General features: G+C 37.7%; 1 protein-coding gene across 4 annotated transcripts in view; it reads right to left on the reverse strand.

Annotated features, from left to right (window-relative positions):
- AP3B2 (adaptor related protein complex 3 subunit beta 2) overlaps positions 1-22109 on the reverse strand; it is a 905004-nt gene that overhangs the window by 313083 nt on the left and 569812 nt on the right. The gene's annotated exons all lie outside the window — the stretch shown is intronic.

Here is a 22109-nt window from a genome sequence, read left to right on the forward strand (position 1 = left end):
TTACTGCCAGCCATAAACAATCAGTTTAATTTATGCTGTAATCTTATCTAATTGCTAAGTTCTTCACATTCTAAAGTATCCTAATACCGCTTCAAGAAGAAAAAAAAATGGTTGCTATACTTTATATGCACAACGTCTTAGAATGGCTTAAGTTTGTTCATTAATTTATTTGTTTTTGCTTGCCTGCCTGTCTGTTTGCATTCTGTTAACCAGGATGGCCCATATACTGGTTGTAATTTTAAAAGAATGAAAAAAAGTAAAAAAACAGAACCCAAAAGAACATTATATCCATAGATGAAAATATACAACATTCTTTTGAGCACAATATAACTCAAAAGTCCTAAGAAAAATAAAATGAATGCAAATAATTAATAAGTAATACACATTAGACACATGAAGGTTTGTTAAAGGTAAAACAAAGGCCCATACTACAGCACACTGCTTCTAGGATGTGAAGCTGTACACCTATTAACTCACATTCACAAGCAGGTCACATAATGTCCTCATGTTTCCAGTTCACCCCTTGAAAATGGGATTTCTGGTCTTACTTAACACACCTCATTAATAAACTTTAAAAAAGTGACATTTACTCATAAGCTGCCTTTACAACTGGCCTCCTGATATAGGTTCATAGGTAAGTACTAGGTTAGCCTCCCTTGTGGGCCATTTCAAGCTGAGCCAATTCCCCTTTTCATACACAAATTAACCCACCCCATTTGGTTAGAGATTGGCATTACCCATCCCATGGTCGATAATTATATATTATCCCTAATGAGAATAACTGTGATTGTATCACAGATAATTTGAGGGGACTCATACAGGGGATAAAGCATTTTAGGGGCTACTGAGTATGGTGACAGGGGTTTGAGTGGTCCATGTAGGACATGTTGTTTAGGCCTTGTATCCTTTTAGTAAGTTATCTCTCTGGTTGTTTCAGTTGTTACATGTGTCTGGACAGATACATGCCAAAGGGGCATTATATTCCATAATTGGCCTAATGAGGGATGAGCAAAGGGGGACAATGACATCTTTAGATCTAGACACAATTCCTTTGTTTATAAGCTGTGCAATACAGAAGGACTTTCTTACAACAATGGACACATATTTGTCAAAAGTTAGGACACTGAACACAAATGGGTCAACTCTTAGGGCATATTGGCAATATGGGAGTTCCTTGCTGTAGATGACTTCCCAAAGGATACAATAATGCTTGGCATTTAGTTTCAGTCTATGATTTTGGCACTAGTTGTTTATTTTGGACAAACTTTCCTGCAGGATGGCTAAGTTATTTGGGGATTCAATTACTGCTCCTAGCTTATAGTCATATGCAAATTTAGTCATCCAGAGCCCTTTGGTATTGGCTTTTACTTCAGAAGAGTAGATGCCAAACAAGAGGGTTCCCAGCACAGAACCCTGGGTGACTCCACTGGTGACTGTTCTCTTTGTTGAGATAAATTCCCCCAGTTTGATTTCATGTGTCCTATCTGTGAGCCAGCTGGCAATCCAATGGGTGACATAGGGGTTCATTCCCAGTTTATTTAGCCTACTGAGTGGGGAATTGTGTGAAGAGCTTTGGCCAGGTTGAGGTTATAGCCATACCTCTCAATTTTTCAGCTTTCAAAAGCATAGCAGAGGGTCCAAAATCACAGCTCTGGGGAATATGTATAACTATATCCCTTTACTAGGTACAACATAAAAAAAACAGAACCATTACGGTACTAACAGTAACATAAATAAATATATGTGCCTGTTTCCTTGTCCTGCAATATGTGCCAGTTGTAATTTAGTTTATTTAGAAGAATTAGTATAGACTTTGTATATTCATATTTGTAAACAACATGATTGTGAATTCTTACTTGTGCACAACATGAGTGCGAAACTTCCACTAAAAACACATTTAGCCACCAAAAATGTTATGAACTTCACAGCAAACACGTTTATTAAAAGTAACTGCTTTTGTCTCAAAAAATTGCGCAGCTACATCAGAATAACGTAACTTAGTATTCTCTGCATTTAAATACCCCGTTACCATGTGATTTACAAACAATTAGGTTAATATGTCCAAAACATTCATAGAATACTAAAAAGCAATGCAAACAACATAACACCTTATAAACATTTTGGGCATAAATATAGGCATACAAATATTGTTATAAATCAACACACATTAAAACTCAACATTTCATAGCGTTTAATTGTAAAACACTCTGAACTGAAACAGTTTCATTCAAAGCTTCCAAAGCACGTTTACGTTGCGGATAAATAAAAACACAAAAGACACCTCAGCCTAGAACTGAACCTGAGCTCCAAGCATTTTAACAAAGACATACATCCTAACATTTTCTTGTCTATCTAGGCTATTTTATTGTGATTCTCTCAAAAAAAATTTTTTTTGCTTATTTAAGTTCCATACAATATGTAGCTCAAGTTACAACAGCATTACAAAACTGTTCTGCCAACTGACTAAAATACTGCCCTATAAGCTTTTCCACATTTTTCTACAAAACTTATTGCATTTTTCATACCCTTGTACCCTTCCTGCTTATTATAACATTATAAAAGCTTTGCAATGTATAATTACACAAACAGATACAGATATACTACCCTCTGTTGCAGCCACTTGTATGATTGCCTGCACTTTATATTTCTGCTTGTGATCAAATAAATGAACAAATACAGCTGTCAGAATCATATAGTGCAATCTACTGCAACCAGCATGTCTTTCAACCCCTTAGCTCAAGAATCAGAAATATCAGAAATTTCCAAGGGGAGCAAATGGCTGTAACTAAGGAAATTCTTTTTTTGAGCTGGGAGACAAGATCATATTTGCCTAGACATACCAGAGGGAGGTTGGCATAATGGTTAAAGTATCTGCCTTAGACACAAAGTACAGGGTTTGATTCCAATTGGATGGGAAACCGGAAATTCATCCCTGGTTTGGCACCCATGTCTCTAATGGACACAGGTAACCTGTAAATGGTCCATCTCCCAAACCCCTGTTTACACTTATCAAGGGTATCAGAACTTGTCAGAGATTTGGGATGCAAGGCTAGGCTTAAAAAGGCCCTTTTGGTCATTAGCCTAGTAAACACCTATGAACCTATAAGGCTTTATTAAATTACTTATTTTGGCTGCCAAAAAATTAAATTACTAGAAAATGGAAATCAAAATCTAAACCAACTGTACTTGAAGTACTGAACACTGTAAAAAGAGATAAACAAAACTAGAAGAGGAATCTTTAGAAAAAGGAAGGAGCAAATTGCATAGAAGTAAATGGAAACGGTGTGAAAAATGCATACATTACATGTATCGGAGTGAGGTTTAAGGGAAGCCAAGAATTCAGCAATTTATTTAGAAAGAAAGGCAGTTATAAAAAAGAAAACATATAATATATAATGTGTGTAAATGGAAAAAATGTTAATATGGCTTGTTTTCTATTAATTTATGTCTACCTATGTCTTAAGTGATATTTTAATAAAGGTCTTAAAAAAAGAATTAGGAGGAAAAACCCAAAATCAGGAACATATTTTAAATATTTCTCTTATATATTTAGAAATTTGCTAGTGTAACACGTTTTGTATTAGACCCGCGGTGGTGATGATGCGGTAATGTTGTCACCTCACAGTAAGACGTTGTCCGGTTTGATTCTCAGCTAGAGCGTCTTCTGCGTGGAGACATGCGTGAATGGGCATACCTTTGTTGAAGGTTGTGCATCAGGGCTGGTAACTCAGCATGTAAAAATCAAATACCAATCATTAGCGGACCGGAGTTCCGCTGTGGCGACCCCTAACCGGGGTAAAAGCCGAAAGACACAAACAAACAGGTTTTGTATTAGGAAGCATTTTGTGAAATATAAAGTCTGAAATTCATATCTATCATTATTCAGTAATTGTAATTAAAACAGTTTGCTAGGAAACCAAAGATTTTATATGGGTTAGCTAAAATATGAGGCAAAATTGGGACTGGGGACAGCTGAGAGCTATGCCCTCAGCAAAACACACACTATCAAAAGTTACAGCCATTAAGTATGATGGTGTACTGCTTAGATGTCGGCTTGAGTTCACATGAATGGATGGATACACAAATTGAGGCCTAGAAGTATATTTCAGCTTGCTGCTATTAGAATCACACAGTGTAACTTCCCAACTTCATAGCTCAGGAACAGAGACCCAAAGTCAGGACCATATTTTAAATATTTCTCTTACATATTTAGAAAGTTGCTATACTCACAAGGTTTGCAATAGCAAACATTTTATAAAGGATATTAAATCTGAAACTCTCACATCTGTCATTCTTTAATGACTGCAATCCACAACAATTTGCCAGAAGACCACTCTTTTGAGGAAAAAGCCAAAATACCACACAAGAAGTCTGGGCAAAGCCAAAAATAATAAGGGAGCAAAAGACCACAAAAAAGGCCAACAATTTCAAATATTATTCTGATTCACTTCAAAATTTAATAAAACGACAGGTGCTGCATCAAAACTCATTTTCTGAACAATAAAAATTATGCAACTCAATCTGTGCCACACTGTAATCATCAGTGATTTACCAGAAATCTTACAAGGGACGCAGCAAAAATATTAGTCAATATCGACAAGTTCTACAAAATTAGAGAGAGCTGGCAGGCAGTGCTATATCTTTTGCAGCACTCTGACACACACACACACACACACACACACACACCCACACACACACACACACACACACACACACGCGCGCACACACTTAAAATCCAGATGTACTGGAGACACGCTTCATATCCACAGATTGCAGTACATCATCTTTTCTTTAACACAGCTGCAGAGTAGGACCATTTTTATTTTAAATAGACCATGCTGTGCTAAAGACCTTGTCTGCTACTGGTATATTTTGACCCTGAGAAGCTTCAGAATTCTCTTTCTCTCATTGTTTCTTCAATTAAGTCAAAGAAAGGGAAGAAATCTGAGCTATTATACATCAAAGAGGAAAATGGAGCAGACAAAGATTTAGTAAGCAAAATTAGAGCACCTCTCCAAATGCAGACCAGTGGAGAGGTTTGATTATAACCTGCTACTACAGGCATATTATGCTAGCATTCCTAAAAAGGTACACACCCACTGTACACACCATTTACTTTTAACAGATGACTAGTTGCCTTCTATTAGCCTATGCAGTGCAATAGGAACTGCTTTGTAGTTGATAACTTTTCTGATTCTTTGTTGTAACAGGAATGATGCTTTTAGCTTTATAAAATGCCACTAGAAAAAATGGAAAACAATCAAGAAATAACATGAATGGTCAGTACTCCAAGCCAGTGATTACTACCCATGACAAAAGTAGTTTAAGTCACATGAGTACACTAGTCAATGAAAAAAACACCCACTTGCCCATCAATAAACTCTCTCCTCCAAACCTACAGGACCCTCCGATCTGAAGACAAAAAACTACTAACCCTACATAGGCCAAAAAAAAGCAGGACAATGTCTATATTCCTACTCAGTAACTAAACTCTGGAATGACTTACCATCAGACATTAGGGCAACATCTAACCACAATCATCTCAAACTCACACTAAAGAAACACCTCTTAGAAACAAACATCTACACCTGCTTTAAGTAAACCTACATGCACTTTTTCCCAGTCCACCTCACCTCCACTCCCCCTTCCACTCCCTACATCCTTTTCTTTTCTTTCCTCTCTTCCTCCTCTATACCTCTCTCCTCTCATCTTTAAACTACCCCTTGTGTTCCCTGACTAACTCCAAATCCCACCAATTTGCTCATCCCACTTTGACCTTTGCATTCTGTTTCTTTGCTCTACAAAGGTCTACCTACACATTACATAAATAACACTGAAAACATCCACCTCAACTAGACTAACTCCCTGAAAACCATACCACTAGCCTTCCAACTCTTCAGAATAGATAAACTCACCAACTTTGCTGCTAATCTCAGACATTGGAACCCAACTGTTTTTATGCCAGCCAAGCTACCTTGTAACTCTGCAAACTATTCACCTGCATGTAAATTAAATAGCCTTGTTATCTACACAAGTGAAATGATTTCTTTGTAATTCTCAAATGAATATGTTAAAAAAAGTTTTACTTTGTATTTCAAGCCAAAATATTTTCTTTGTATTTCTCTAATGTAAATCAAATGGCCATTGTAATTTTGCTTTGTCAAATGTTCTACCATATATGTTATTAATTATACTAATTTGTAGAGCTTTTCTGCCCAGGCCTCTGCTGAAAATGGGTTCCTAGCCCAGTCGGACTTACCCGGTCAACAAATGCCAAATAAAATAAAATAAATAAATAAATAACAACACTGCCATAGTATGTCTTTACTAATAAGGATATTTTAAGTAACCTTATTACAATAGACACTTTTTCCAACAAATTATAAACCTTATGCTTGCACTGATGTAGTACTAGTTTGTACTCATAGCAGTACACAAGTGTGCAATGATTTCCACGCAGAAGCAAAGCGTTACTGAAAAACCCAGCAACTATAAAACTCCATAATATCCAAACCATACTTGTCAGTTTACAAGCATAGTTTTGATGCTTCCTGTTAAGGCAAATAAACAACTAGTAAAAGAGATGGAACTGCATTTAGAATATTTCATCATTTCCAAAATATATTAAAAGTGAAAATCCTAAGTGTTCATACCAATTGCAACTGTTTTACATATTTAGGATTTTGTACTTAGCTTGTCAAAATCAAGGTTACAGGGTCAATGATATGGCCTGTAGTACATTACAGACACATGCAGACACTGTAACACATCCCTGTTGATTTGAAATTAGCATCATTTTATTATAATAAATAAATAACTATACAAGAGTGGAGACTAGACCACGTTTATGTAGAAAATGTTTGATAACATCCAATACTCTCAGTCCATCACAGCTTCTCACTGAATTCAAATGGGATGGCATGAGGTCCTGCAGTTTCAAACAGCATTGCCTGTAGGAAAAGCAAACAGAGAACTTGTTGGCTACTATTAAAGATTTATTCATAGGTTTTGGGGCTTGAAGTAAGAGATACAGTGGAGGTGATCATCAAGAGTGGAGCAGGATCTGGGGGGAAAAAGTAAAGCAAAGAAAGTTAAGAAACTGTCAGTAATTTGAAAATGATCCTTACACGAATCACTACTGCAGGAATTCATAACACAACGGGTTACCAGCAGATCATTAGTTACCTGCCCTGATTCTATTCTTCGCACTCAGGTAGCATCCATTAGAGGGAACCCAGTTAAACAAAGACAGCAGCTATATTTCCTTGTATCTCTATAATATCTTAGAGAATGCTATTATAGAACTGCAGCTTTGTAATGAATGAAATACCACGAAAAAATAGTACCAGTAATTGCCTTGTGACTATTAGATTCTTCCAAAGGACTATCAGTTACAGTGTTTTTTTTTTTTGTCAAGAATAGCAGTGCTCATATAACTTAACAGTGTGCCGCATTTAATAAGAACATTTCAGCCAGGAGAACAACAAATTTAAGAACCTTTTTTCGAGGTAAGAAGTTACTTTTAATAATGCCTTCTCCTTCTGCTACTTCCCTTTCCTTAGTCACAAATGTATTCCTAAATCCAAACGTTTAGAGGAAGAACAGTCTAACAGAAAAAGCAACACAAGTTCTCCCATAGGGTTAACAAATTAAGTTAAGCAGATGATATCAGATGTTTCAAAGCAGTGACAGGCTTATGTGAAATCAGAAATGTGCAACTGTTTTTTGTTTCTAAAGTCTGAGATTGTGGTATCTCAGAGAATGTACTGTTTTCTGACATGCAGTGATCTTACAACTAATGCATGTAAGTACTGGAGGAGGGATGAATGCAAGTTGGCTTTGTCTCTCTGCAAAAAGATTTACCAGCAAAGCAATAAGTTTTGACAGTCACTGTTTTTCTCTAAGTTTGATATGAATGAATGAATACAGGAAACGGTCTTCAGCTAAAACTTTTAGTTACTTTATTTGAAGTCAGAGAAGGAAAGAAATGTCACAGTGCGCATTTACACACAAGAACACACACATACGCGCACACACTTACATTCCCACCTTAGTGGCAACATGACAATAGATGGCAAAATGAAATAACACTGTTTCACAGATATAGGGTGGTATTCATCCTGAGGTTAACACTTAGGTAGGGTAGCAGTTATCCACCAAGAGAGCAGCTATGCCTATATGCTAATTCAATAATCTCAGATTATTCACACTTGCAGCAAAAGGGTAAAGTAGCTGAAGTTAATCCTTAAGTATGTGCAAAGTACTATGTGAAACATTGGTGTTCATATGCTTTTATACATGTTTATATAGTTTAGATGAATGTGGCTATGTGCAAGCTCCCTTGAAGAACTTAAGTCAAGTAACTGATAGCACAGCTTTTATTATTAAGCTTTAAAAAATATAAAGGAGGTTTACATGTTTTATATAGGGGTGTTCTTATGTAGACACCCTTCTGATTTCATTAAAAAGTGGAAAGGGAAAGACAGAAACGATTGAAAAAAGGAAGACATAACAAGGAGAGAGATGAAGAGGAGTTGAGATCAGGAGCAACCCCCAGTCCAAAGGACCTCAAAAGTTTTCACTGCTTGATGGTGTTGTAGTAGAGGACCCTGTGTTTAAGTGGTGGGAGCCTATTGTACTGTCGTCAGCACTGACTGAGGCAGGGAGTCTCCAACTTGCTGAAGAGCATCCTGGACTAGCTGAAGACATCTTTCCAATACCTGCGCCACTACATCCTCAACTATGTCCCTTGATAGCAGAGGACGAATGCTCCCTAACAAGGGAGGAACATGGTTAGGCTGCTCCTAAGGATTCTGGACCTGTGTAAAAATTATCAAAAATAAAGAAGGACACAGGAGTGCATAATTAAAATAAGAAAAAGAGAATGGAAGGATCGAGAGCCAAACAAGAAATGGAGATAATAAATTTAGTCATGATGTCATAATTCATTGCAGTCTGTTTTAGTAACATTTTTTTTTCCAGAACACTTAATTCAAGTAAAGGAATTTCTGGAAAATTGTTCTGGAAACATGGGAACAATCATCACATTACTATGAAATGGTGGTGATTTTCACCTTTGCAGTCTAGTCATACTAATGACATATACTAGTGTAGCATGAGAGATACAAATACACGACATTTCTGGCTGAAATGGATAGTGCTGCAGTTGTATACAGAAAACACTCTACTTCTTCTACTGTCTTTGGGTATTATAGTTACAAAATAAGTAAAAAAATATAAAAAATATTTATTTCTCACATTTTCTTTTATAAATCTAAATAATTATTTATTTTGGCATACTAATGTATACTCCCAGTAAGTCTTTGAAGTCTCCTGATCTCAATTATAATTAATCTCCTCTTCAGTTGTAAACAGGACACATAAAGGATGGTTGTCTAACTACCTCAGGAGTGTGTTTTACAATACTTCTAACATGGGGCTGTTTATCATGGTTCAGACCTGAATTCTATCAGAGAGGATGTTCCTGGTGTCAATATAAGGTCTCCAAAGGCAGCTAAAGCTGCAGAAGAGAGAGCTCGCAGTGTCCAGTACCATGCAGGGCACCTGGCCAGGATGAGGCGAGAGTGTGATGATACTATTTAAACTGAGCTACTTTTGTGAATAATGAAATCTGATGAAGCGTATGATGCATACGTGAAAGCGTTCATTTCGTTTTTCTGCCTTTTTGTGGAATAAAGAAGAATTTTTAACCAAACGCTGATGGTTGTTCAATGAATGATGTGATTCCAGCTGCCTTTTCGTTCTGGTTCTACTTGTGTTTTATATTGCTAATACTTCTAACATGATTACATTTACTATTCAGCAAGGCACTTAAGTTATTATTGCACTTGTTAAGACTTATTCTTACTTCTGTAAACATTTATACCAATTGTTGATATATACTTCCATTTAAGCAGGAAAAGAGCAAAGAGCAGAAGTTCATACTTTGATTGTAACTAATCCATCTGTGCTAATCAGTATTTATTCTTCAATGTAAGTTGAGCTACAAGGACTAAATGATTTCCATCCAATTATTACATTTTTATGTCTCTGTACAGCTTGTCTATTTGGGGGAAGGGCACTTTATACAACCCTTTTTTTACAATTCCTTTGTAGTTTCTGCTTTCCACTATGCCTTACATACCCTACTTACAGTTTTAAGTAGTATCGAAGCAGCATACTTTTACCTTCCCCATATAGATACAGAAGCTGTACACACATGAAATTGTAGCAAATGAAAGGAAGTTATGACATCCTTCCTGTTCAATTTGTATTAAACCAGGCATATTTACTTTTACATGATGGATGCACTATAAATATTTTATGGCAATGTGCATTTTCAGAATTTGTTACTTAATAAATGTAAGCATATAAGTGGATTAAAAAAAAAACATAAAGAATTAATGAACCAGTGCATTTCTTAGCTTCCTCTGTGCTGGTCATTCACATGCCACTTTAACCCTCCCTGCACAACCATTCTAATTTGGGTGTGTTGTCTGAGTTCAGTCATCTTGTACACAGCATTAACATTTTGGAAGAAATGACTGTCATACAATTATTATATTAAAAATTATTTTGAGGCCTACACAAACCAAATCTTTTGCTTCTAACAATTGCCCAACTGTAATGAAGTAAATTACTAACTTAATAATTACAGTACATGAAATTACGTGATAATTCAGATATGTTCTTTTCTGTTTGTTTGTGCACGTGTATGTGCACGTGTGTGTGTATATACAAGTATATATATATATATATATATATATATATATATATATATATATATATATATAAAGAGAGAGATGCATCTGAAGAAATATTTCTAAGTATACTCATGCAGATTTACATCTGTTTTATATATAGGAACCACTTGGCCACCATGGTAATACACCGAAACCAAGCAAAACTAAGCCCACCAAAGTGGGGGGCTTCACCCCCCATGCCCCCCCATGTGGGAGGCTTTGCCTCCATACTTAAATATACCAGCTCTGAGACCGCACTAAACTGAAGAGAGGGCAAAGTTCAGCAAAGGTGGTCAGGTGGTTCTTTTCACAGGGAAAGGAATTCGGTAGTCCGTGCCTTTCGGTGTAATGCCACTTTGGAGGAATGAGCTCGGGTAAGTGACATTCATTTAAACGTGCTTTCGTTTAAAGGAAATAGACCCATACATGTATATATATATATATATATATATATTACATATACATTATAGATATACTTACATATATTTCCTTTCATGCATATAGATTTGTATTTATACACGAGCATTTCAGCACATAAATAAACTAGATTTTATACATGGTTAGTTTTATACTTGTACCTTTGGATTACATTTAGATACATATTTGCACTTGCGCATACATATATATCATCTTGCATTTGCCTGCTGATAAGATTAAAAAAAAGGAAAACTATTTGCAGTAGAAATCTAGCATTTTCACCATCAGCCAGCTGGTCAGCCCTCTGCTTCTGTAGGTCACTGTATCTGTGACAGCAATGGGGTCCAGAGAGTGTGAACCTTGTCAGGGATGCCAGATGGTCACCAAGCTCCTGGCAGAAGCCAATTTTTTCCAGTGTGACCCACGTACATAAGTCTTAATTTTTTTTCCAGGTACAAATCCCTAATTAAAGAGCATAACTTTTGTTTCTTTGTCAGACCAATTCAGAACTCAGCCTTGTGCCTTTACAGGTGGTATCATTTCTCCAAGTGTCAGTAGTAGAATGAAGAATGTAAATACAGGGATTTGGTTCACAGGTTTCTAACCATACCATCTGTGGTGTGCCATCACCTTAACCATACCCAGTTAATAAGCATTGGTGTTAAACATGGCAATGCTATTACTGGCAAGTTTGGGTTTACCAAAACACTTTGTCACAAAGACTTTTTAAGGAATACATTCACATTTCATTTTCATGATGAATAAAAATCAGTTATGCAGTCATTAATTTTAAAGTCTCATACATCTGTTTCGGCTTCAGAACTTTACTGTTGTTTATCTTTATTTGAACAATAAACCTGAATGTCATGCATTAATCATTTCTTTAATTATTCCTTTTGCAGTTTTGCATCAGCAGAAATCACTGTTTTTTTTTATTTTCTGTATAAATAAACCTTCATGTGTGTGTCATTATGAATTTATATTAACTACTGAGTGATTTGAGGTGATGAAGTGACTATACAGGATGGGCATGGATTATGCTTCATGATTATGTGAACTCAGCTGTACCTGACTCCATTTTCCCTTTTCTGATCATAAATTATAAAATTACTAAGGTTGTTCACACATTCAGATGGACAGCAGCGGACTGCTGCAGTCTCCACCACTCCCACAGTGCATTAACAGCTACCCAATGTCTGGTTACCCAGATTTGTTGCCTTACAAACTATTTTATTACTGTAGTTCACAGAGATAAGCATAAAGAGACTAATTTGCATACAGCATGTGTAAATGACCCTGAATCTATATGAATAAGTTCATGACCACAGTATTAATTTGCAATCCCTCGACATAGGCGGAAATAGTTTAGGAAACAGTATAGGCTCATAGGTTCAAAGGATGATACTAGGCTACTGGCTCAGAGGCCCTTATAAGCCAAGCTCATGTTCCCACAAAGTCAGCATGTGTTTCCCGTGTCCAGCAGGGATACAGGTAGGATCCCAAGGGTGTATTTTCTGTTTACCATCCGGTCGTCAAGGTTCCTCTTAAAGAAATCTAGTGAGGTACTCTGCTTGACATAAAGAGGGAGTCTACTCCACAGGTGGGGGAGTCTTTGGGACACAAATCTATCCTACCAACAAGTTCTATTAATCTCACAGACTAGGTTGAGGCCTTGCATGCTGGTTGCATGAGTGGAGTTTGACTTATGGATATGCAGCATCTCCATCAAGGCTGGGTCTGAGATGGCCTTGTATGCAGACACAGGTCACCTCTGAGCAGTCTGTATGAGACTGAGTAGAGGGACAGGGCTTTTAGAGTATCTGTATAGGGTAGGTATTTGAGACCTTGGATTTTCCTGGTCAGGAACCTCTGCGGTCTCTCCAGCTGTTGCATGTGCTTGGCAAGGTACATGCCATACTCGATAATGGGTCTGATAAGGAGGGATGTTATGACCTACTTGTTCTTGGATGAAATACCCTTACTTATGAGGTGAGCCATGTAGAAAGTCTGCCATATAATGGAGGCAACATGGTGGCCAAAAGTCAGGTTGCTATCAACCTGGGTGCCCAAGTCCCTCACAACTGATTGCATTAGTACATCGTTATTAATGTGATAATTAGAGGGGACACAATTTTCCCCAAAGGGGATAATGATGCATTTCTTGGCATTCAGTTTGAGGCCATGCTTCTGGCACCAGCCATTAGTTTGGGTAAGGCCCTCTTGGAGGATGTTCACATCACTAGGGGAATTTAAGACAGCACCCAGCTTACAGTCCTCTGCAAACCTGGCCAGCCACAGACCACTGGTTTTGGCTTGTACCTCAAAAAAGTATATCCCAAACAGTAGAGGCCCCAAGTCCAATCCCTGGGGTATGCTGCTTGTTACCGGGCTACCAAAGTTGGCTTCCCCTATTTTGACTGAGTGTGTTCCATCAGTGAGCCAGTTAGCTGCCCATCTGGTAACATGGCTGTACATCATTTTGTCGATCGTACTTCATGTGATTTACATTTGTGTGAAAGTGCTGTTTTGCACAACAGAAAACAAATACTGCAATGTTGAACCTTACAACAGCAAATGCAATAGAGCATACGCTGTTGTAAGGTTCGACATTGGGATGCAGATTGCACTATAGTGGGGATCGGGAAATGTACTCTTTCCCTCACTATAGTGCAATTCCAGGGTTTGTATATTTAAGTAGCAGGGGGTGTGGGGGGTGCAGGATAGCTTGCCCCCCCCCCTGCAAAAATGTTTTTTTTTACTGTGCAAGTCATAGTAATACTGTTCCTGGAAGTGTGGTGAATGTTCGAATTATGTCGAATTCGAACATTCACCACTTCGGAGTTCGACTTTATTTGTGTTCAACATTATAAACTTCGCATTTTTGTTTCGAATTAGTAGCAATTCACCGTTGTTTAATTCGGCAAAATAATAATAAACCTGGTAACATATGAGTTGATGCCTAGCTGGGAGAGTTATCTATCATGCTCGAGTGGGGAATAGTGTTGAAGGCTTTGGCTAGGTCAATGTAGGTGGGGTGTACCATCTTCCCCTCGTCCATGGCATTGGTGACTGTTTTGAAGAAGAAGTTGACCCAGTTTAACAGGCATGATCTCCCTTTGACAAAACCAAACTGTGTAGGGTCAATCGTTTGGATGTTGCCAATGTCCTTGTTTATAAGATCCATGATAATGCATTCCATGGCCTTGCAGATCAGGCTAGTTAGGCTGATGGGCATTTTAATTGCCTGGGCCAGAGGATGCTCCACCTTTGTGTAGAGGGATGATAGTGGCTGTCCTCCATTTGGCTGGGATGAAGCCGGTGCTCAGGCTTTGGTTGAATAGGGTGCCTAATGGTGCTGAGAGCTCATGCCTGAGTACATATATGACGCAACCAGGGATGTTGTCATGTCCCATGGAGACTGTATTTTTTTTGCCTTTGAGAGAGCTTTAAAGACCTGCTTCCTGGTGAGGAGGGGTGCAGGTGCTGGGGATGTCCTAGTTTACTCTCGGACAGCTGCTTTCATACTTGAGGAAGCAAACTTTCTCAAATATGGAATAAATAGTAAAAATGTTAGAAATTATTAGCAAGCAGTGCCTATTGCTATTAGGTTATAGTGTTTACTTGGAGAATGGTGTTTTTTACAGACCTGACAGTAAGATGTTGATGACTGATGTCAATACTGATCACAAGTGTAATTTATGAATGGAAATTCATGATAGCAGGACTGGAGATGTATATTGAAGTAGTCATAACAGCAATGTGAAAGATACTTTTGGAATTTAATTTTGGTGACATTTAGAGAGTATGCTATAAGTACATAATTTGAAGTCATTCTAGTCTGATGTACTGCATTTTCAAGAATGTATTTTTGTGTAAAAGTACACGCTACTTTATTGGGGGGTTTCTGACTTTCACTCCTGAATGAAAATGACAGCATGAATATAGGAAAGAATTGGGGGAATGAGAACTGTTAGCAAAGTAATGTGTTAATGACGATGCACAGATTACTGCAACACAAATTTAAATTACTGAATTGGGACTTTGCATGTGTGTATGGATATTGGTGTTGTGTCACCAAACCTGATTTTGTACTCAAATACTTGATTTATTTCAGATAAAAACAGGCATGCTTTCATTGCTGCATTTCTGGGCTGATGATTGGATCAAAGGTTTCACTGTATGACTTTGGCATGTTATTTTAGTTACAAGAAAAATGCAGTAGCAGGGCTCAAGACAGGGAAAGGACAATTTTAGTCATGAGGAGAACCTTGTGGCAGCCCTTAAGACATGTGGGAAATGCCATTTTGGACAAGGGGGACCCAAACAAGCTGAGAGGGCAAAAGCCTAAAACTACTTGCCTATGGATCTAAATTATGTTGGTGGAAGGAACTGCTCATTAACAAAGTGCAAGGAAAGGGGGAAAACGATATGTTAGGACATGCCAGAGCTATGCCAAAGCAGAATGCAATTGCCCATAGCAGTATGGGAGTGGGGCTCCTACACTTATCCCTTTAACAGCCAATGAGGACTACTTCCTCTCTATTCATTGAGATGATTCTGACACAGATGACAATGGCACTGGCATAATCAGAGCTGGTGTGGACACTGGCTGTTACCCATATCTGCAGTATCAACAAACATCTCATAAGGATGACTGGTTTAACAACAGCAACATATTTATATAGAGAACTGAATGCTGAAATGAAATGATTACATGTAACAGGTGCCAATTACTAGCAACAGGTGAACCTTTCACTTCTGCACATAATGATATTGAACAGAGTGTGCACGGTAACTGTCCTCCACACCTCCTTACACTGTATACAGTAATGTAAACCCCCTATTTGAATAGTAATGTATTCATGTAATTCTTTACAGGGAAAACCACAGAAATAAATAGTTCCACTGTACCAATAAATTTAGAAGATATCAGCAGAATGGCTGATAGTAATGATGGTGATCTGGCACACAGTTGCCAAGTTTAATGGCAGGATCTGAAACCCCACAACATGTTAGTAACTCTGTCAGAAGTGACAATGGATCATAACGTTAAGTACAGGGTGACATTAAATTACATTTTCTACAGTTAGAAAACCCATGCATCTGTGGAGCAGTGTCTCCAAATCCAAAGCAGCACCTTCTGTATAATGGCAGAAATTTAGAGGTAACAGTGTGCATACTGACACCTTTACAAAGGGGTGTCAGGTGCAGGCATATGTCACAGCAACCCCACGAAAAGACATAAAACATTGGCTGCTCAGAAGCAAATGTGTTGCGACATTGTTAAGGCATATTGCATTGCCATTGAGAGCCAGCTAGACATGGTCAGAGTACTCAAGGGTATATGTGAAGATTTCTAGCACTACATGGAAGTGGTGGAGATAATGCCATGACTGCACTGATCTGTGGTGTGGTGGTATACCGAGCATCTATGGCAGCCTCTATTCATAAACTAGTGAGGACTTACCAGATTCAAATACGAGTCAGTTTTGGAGCAGGCAGAGGACATGGCAATTTCTGGACATGTGGGAGCATATCACACGGCACTAGAAGAGCTTCTCAAGAAGGTAGTGAAAACAGTAGGGAGGAAGAAACGCAAAGATTTCATGCAGGCCACATCAACATTCATTTGTGTTTTGTAGAACCTGCTCCACTGTCAGAGCAGTGTCTGTAGAATCACCTGCATCAAGTTGGTCATGACATCACAGCAAGTCACCAGCTAGCTCATATGACAGCTCCGACTAAGGATCACATGCACCTTCACCTACCCCCTCTTTAGGAGATTTCTAATATGATACATTTGACTTTGATCTACTGTGATTCAGGCTAGACATTTCAAGTACTTACAATTTGACTTTTAACACAGAGATGTCAATGTTTAACTTGAAAGACAATGAGTTATTAAAAATAAAGAAATAAATACATTGAAGAAAAAATGCGGAACAGGTGAGTATAGAAGGTAACCCATTATTAAGACACTTTGTTTTGGTATTAATTTTATTTAAAAAATGGTCTTCTGTAATGGAAATATCTGGAAAGGAAGCTGTGCATCATAAGATTTAGATTACACTGATTTACACCATTAGTACCCAAGGCATTATCAATGTTGCAGGTGACAACTGCTGAGAGCATATACAAGTACTACACACTATTTAGAGGAACATTCCTTAGACAATTAAAAAGATTAATTACATCAGTATCCTGCCATGTAAATGAGCCTTGCTGCCACTTCATCCTCAGCACTGCACAAATGGTGATGTCCCTGAGGGCAGAACTTATTGTGTATGACAAAATGAAATCAACTGAAGTGCTGTACCTTCAAAGGGAGCGATAATGCATTTCCAATATGAACTAGTTATAACTGAGCAAACATTGCATAATACAAAAAAGCATGTCACAAGTTTTCTCTAAGTGCAAGGTATGAACGCATGTGAAATAATGAAATAACACTTTATTAAATGTACCAGTTCGGGATATTTGGTATGTGCATTCTTAAGTACACCACTTAAGCAGAGTTTCTTGTGTAAAACATTTTAAAAATTGAATTATTTTCTACATGAGAATCTTAAGAAATCAGTGAACAAGTGTCAGTGAGCACTCAAAGATGACTTTTGTAAACAATAACATGAGTATCTGTTCTGAAATAAAAAAAAATATTTAGAGATAAGAGGGACTGATGAACAATGAGAGAAGATCCTGCACCACACAGCACAGCCCACAGATATCACTGCATGCACCAGTTATACTTCTGTGTTTTTTACAAGAAAGGAAACACTCACATGGATGTCATGGTCCATAGTTTTAGACGAGATGCTGCATCTTTGTATAGCTGTATAGCGTGCATGAGCTTGCCATATAGGGTCCCTTACTAATGCTGCCAGATGGTCATCATTGGTCATATTAGGACTGGAACTGGGAGCTCCAGTGATTGCACTGGTCATTTCATCACCAGATTAGTGTATGATGATGTAATGCATAATGCAGCACACAGTAAACATATGCAGTAGCTGAGCCATACTGAAGGGCACCCCCAGACTCATCCAGACACCTAAATTAACTCTTCAACATGCCAAAGACTCTCAATGACAATACAGGTCTGAGATTTCTAACTGGTGTTATGAGCCATGGTTCCAGTGGCTATCCATAATTACCTGAAAAAAAGAGAAAGGGGAGCAGAACAAAACAAAGAAAAATCTTTTTATACATTTTGTGATGAATAACTACTTAAATAAAAAATATATATTTTTTCCACTTATCAAAAAATGGACACTGGGCATCCTTCCATGCAGGAAAGGGTGGTAGAGGGAGCTAATGTACCAGACACTGGAATTATGTGTATTGCCCAGATGCTGTGCAGACACACTGGTGATGCATCCACATGCATCAGACATTATCTGGCAACTGATAGAATGGTAGATCTTCTTATTGTACCTCGCCCCCATAGACCACATGGGGCCTTAATTACAATTTGGGTACAATCTATTGCTCCAAGCACCTCAGGGAAATGTACTACCCCATAAAAGGTATGCATAGTTCAGACTTGATTCTGAGATGACACAGGGAAATAAATGCACTGATCCTCATGTGCCAAGAGTACATCCACGGACTGCTGAAATATCCCTGAAACAGAAGCATCTGAGATACTCAAAATGTCTCCAGTTTGTGTCTGAAAAGTCCCCATGGCAGGTATAGTGAAGGCTATACATACCTTAATATCAATAGGGATAGGAAGGTCATACATCCCCACAGTGCTCTTGTAGGGGCCTTACATACTTACTAAAACCATTACAATGTTCTCCACTCTGAAGCTGTCAATGATTTCCTGATTATCATAACTGTAATTAATAATTCTCTACCTATATCTCTGTCTTCTTCACTGGTGAGGTCCTCTGGAAGCTAACGGTTTTGTCTCAGACAAGACAAGCAGCTCACATCTGGAAACAGCAAGGCTATAAGCAAGGATGTCATTGTTGCAGACTGCAAAGCAGACAGAAAAGATGCAATTCTGCCTTTTATAATGAATCTACCGACGGAGCAGAAATGTGCTAAATTATGATTATGAATCACAAACAGGTGGGAGAACTTATTGGCATATGTGGATTTATATAATTTACATCTCATTTTTAATACATTTGCTTAAGCTCATTCATTGGCCATTGCACATTATGGTAAATGGCCTCTATAAATCATGTCTTTACTGCGGAAACGTGCAAACAGCTCAGATAGTTTTTATGAGGTTGCATAATGACTGAATGCCACCCATAGAAGAGTAGACAGATTTTCTACCAAAGCAGTAGATTGAATAGTCCAAAGTAGTAGACTTCTTTAATGTTTTGGGAGAGACGTACTGACATTTGGAGACTAAGAGGTTGAAAAATGTCTGTGAAGACAGTGAACATGACAGTGATTGATCAAGTTTCTTCTGGCGAAACACTTAATCTCATTTTATTCCATTGTGTTTTTTCTAGAAGACCTAGAGGAACATGTCATGTTTTTACTTTTGTAGAATAAAGAGAAGAGACTGCTGGAGTTCAGAACTGATGATGACATTGCAAGAGATAGTTGACTCCCATCCTAGGATGCTGCTGTTAAGTCAGTGATGCGTACTGATTGACCGTCATTTAACAGCACTACATTTTCAGTGGTTTCTTCTGACTAATAAAGATTTAGTTTGTGGGATACATGACCATCTCCAAAAATGGAAAATATTTTATATGTTGGAATTTTGATTTTTCTAAGCTGTGCACTTAAACCAGAGATGAACAATATGGCAATATGAATTGCTCTGATATAGGTCGTTGACTTATACTGTCTTTGTTAATTAGAAGTATTATGTTTTTGTATCTTTTGTATAGACAGACAATTGAATGGACTTCTGACAATAGTATTAAGAAAGGGAAAATACTTTAGATATTGGTCTTGACTTTTCAGAGTTGCTAAATGAAGCTGTGCACTTAAACAGCAGTCAGAATAAGACAGCAGCAAATAACTGAAATTTGAATCCTGAAGTATTACCACATCAGTTAGCATTTCATGTTTAGTGCTTTTCAGTTACAGTCAGTAATGGTCTACGTTTTACTAACAGAAAACAGTAACCCTGCCATGCTACTGGCCATGAAAATATTTTGTCACTGAAACTTAAATGTTTTCTGTTCCAGACATGTCTGCAGCATGTTATGCTAATGTTCCAGCTAATTTGCATAAACCACACTCAAAGTGCCATTACAATGTCTTCCACTAGCAGCTGTACAAGCTAAAACAAAACTGACATTAACCACAGTTTGTAACTTGTGATGGTCATGTCACAACTGCCCCTTCCACATTCTCAGTCTTTAGTTGCTATTTTATAACTGTGTTGCCCCCCCCCATTGAAGCTGATTTTATAATCCTATACCCAATCACTTTGTTTGATATTTAACATTCATTACATTTCTCATGAAGTACTGTGTACACTCGCCTGTTTCTGATTCGTTCCTTAGTACACTGATGAGCCATTATAGTTAATAAAAAGTGCACTACCCAAAAAGATTTTCTGAGACCCTATTCACCAAATGTTTAGGTAAAGAAATTCTCTGTGTAGGTGTGGGGGGCACTCTCCATTTAGCTAAAACCTACTCTGAGGTGATAGCACCTCTGGGTAGGTTATTTTTAACTGACGGTTACATTTAGGTAAACAGAGTTGGAGAAACTTTTTTTCATCAAATTTGACATCAGTTACTCTTATTTATTCACTCCAAGTCTACTTACTCATATTTCAAGGGACCTGCTGGTTGGAGATGTGTTTATTTTTTTAGGTATGTACAATTCTCCATCACTAGCAAGTCTCATTTTTCTCTGAGCACAGATGTTTAATCTGACTTTTTAGGATACAATGTCTAGTCCCTGTTTTTAATCCTAGACCTGTGGAACTACAGTTCTTATACATGTTATCAGACCTTTATAAAACAAACATTACAGATCACTGTTCGGGTCACTGCAATACTCCATTTGTCATTGCCTTTATACCATGAGACTCTTCTGCTGTTTCACCATTTGCTAGAATCCTCTTGGTTAATGTATCATTTATTTTGGCATATTTACATCTTCTTTCATAATAAGCATGCTTCGTTTTGGCGCCCTATTACAAACAGCTTGTGTGTTGCCCCCCCCCCCCCATTGAAGCTGATTTTATAATCCTATACCCAATCACTTTGTTTGATATTTAACATTCATTACATTTCTCATGAAGTACTGTGTACACTCGCCTGTTTCTGATTCGTTCCTTAGTACACTGATGAGCCATTATAGTTAATAAAAAGTGCACTGCCCAAAAAGATTTTCCGAGACCCTATTCACCAAATGTTTAGGTAAAGAAATTCTCTATGTAGGTGTGGGGGGCACTCTCCATTTAGCTAAAACCTACTCTGAGGTGATAGCACCTCTGGGTAGGTTATTTTTAACTGACGGTTACATTTAGGTAAACAGAGTTGGAGAAACTTTTTTTCATCAAATTTGACATCAGTTACTCTTATTTATTCACTCCAAGTCTACTTACTCATATTTCAAGGGACCTGCTGGTTGGAGATGTGTTTATTTTTTTAGGTATGTACAATTCTCCATCACTAGCAAGTCTCATTTTTCTCTGAGCACAGATGTTTAATCTGACTTTTTAGGATACAATGTCTAGTCCCTGTTTTTAATCCTAGACCTGTGGAACTACAGTTCTTATACATGTTATCAGACCTTTATAAAACAAACATTACAGATCACTGTTCGGGTCACTGCAATACTCCATTTGTCATTGCCTTTATACCATGAGACTCTTCTGCTGTTTCACCATTTGCTAGAATCCTCTTGGTTAATGTATCATTTATTTTGGCATATTTACATCTTCTTTCATAATAAGCATGCTTCGTGTTGGCGCCCTATTACAAACAGGAGTCCCATAATAGAAAAAAATAAAGTGTGAGC

The sequence above is a fragment of the Protopterus annectens genome, chromosome 7.part0 (genome assembly GCF_019279795.1).
Source record: "Protopterus annectens isolate FY-2018-M chromosome 7.part0, PAN1.0, whole genome shotgun sequence".
Taxonomy (NCBI): domain Eukaryota; kingdom Metazoa; phylum Chordata; order Ceratodontiformes; family Protopteridae; genus Protopterus; species Protopterus annectens.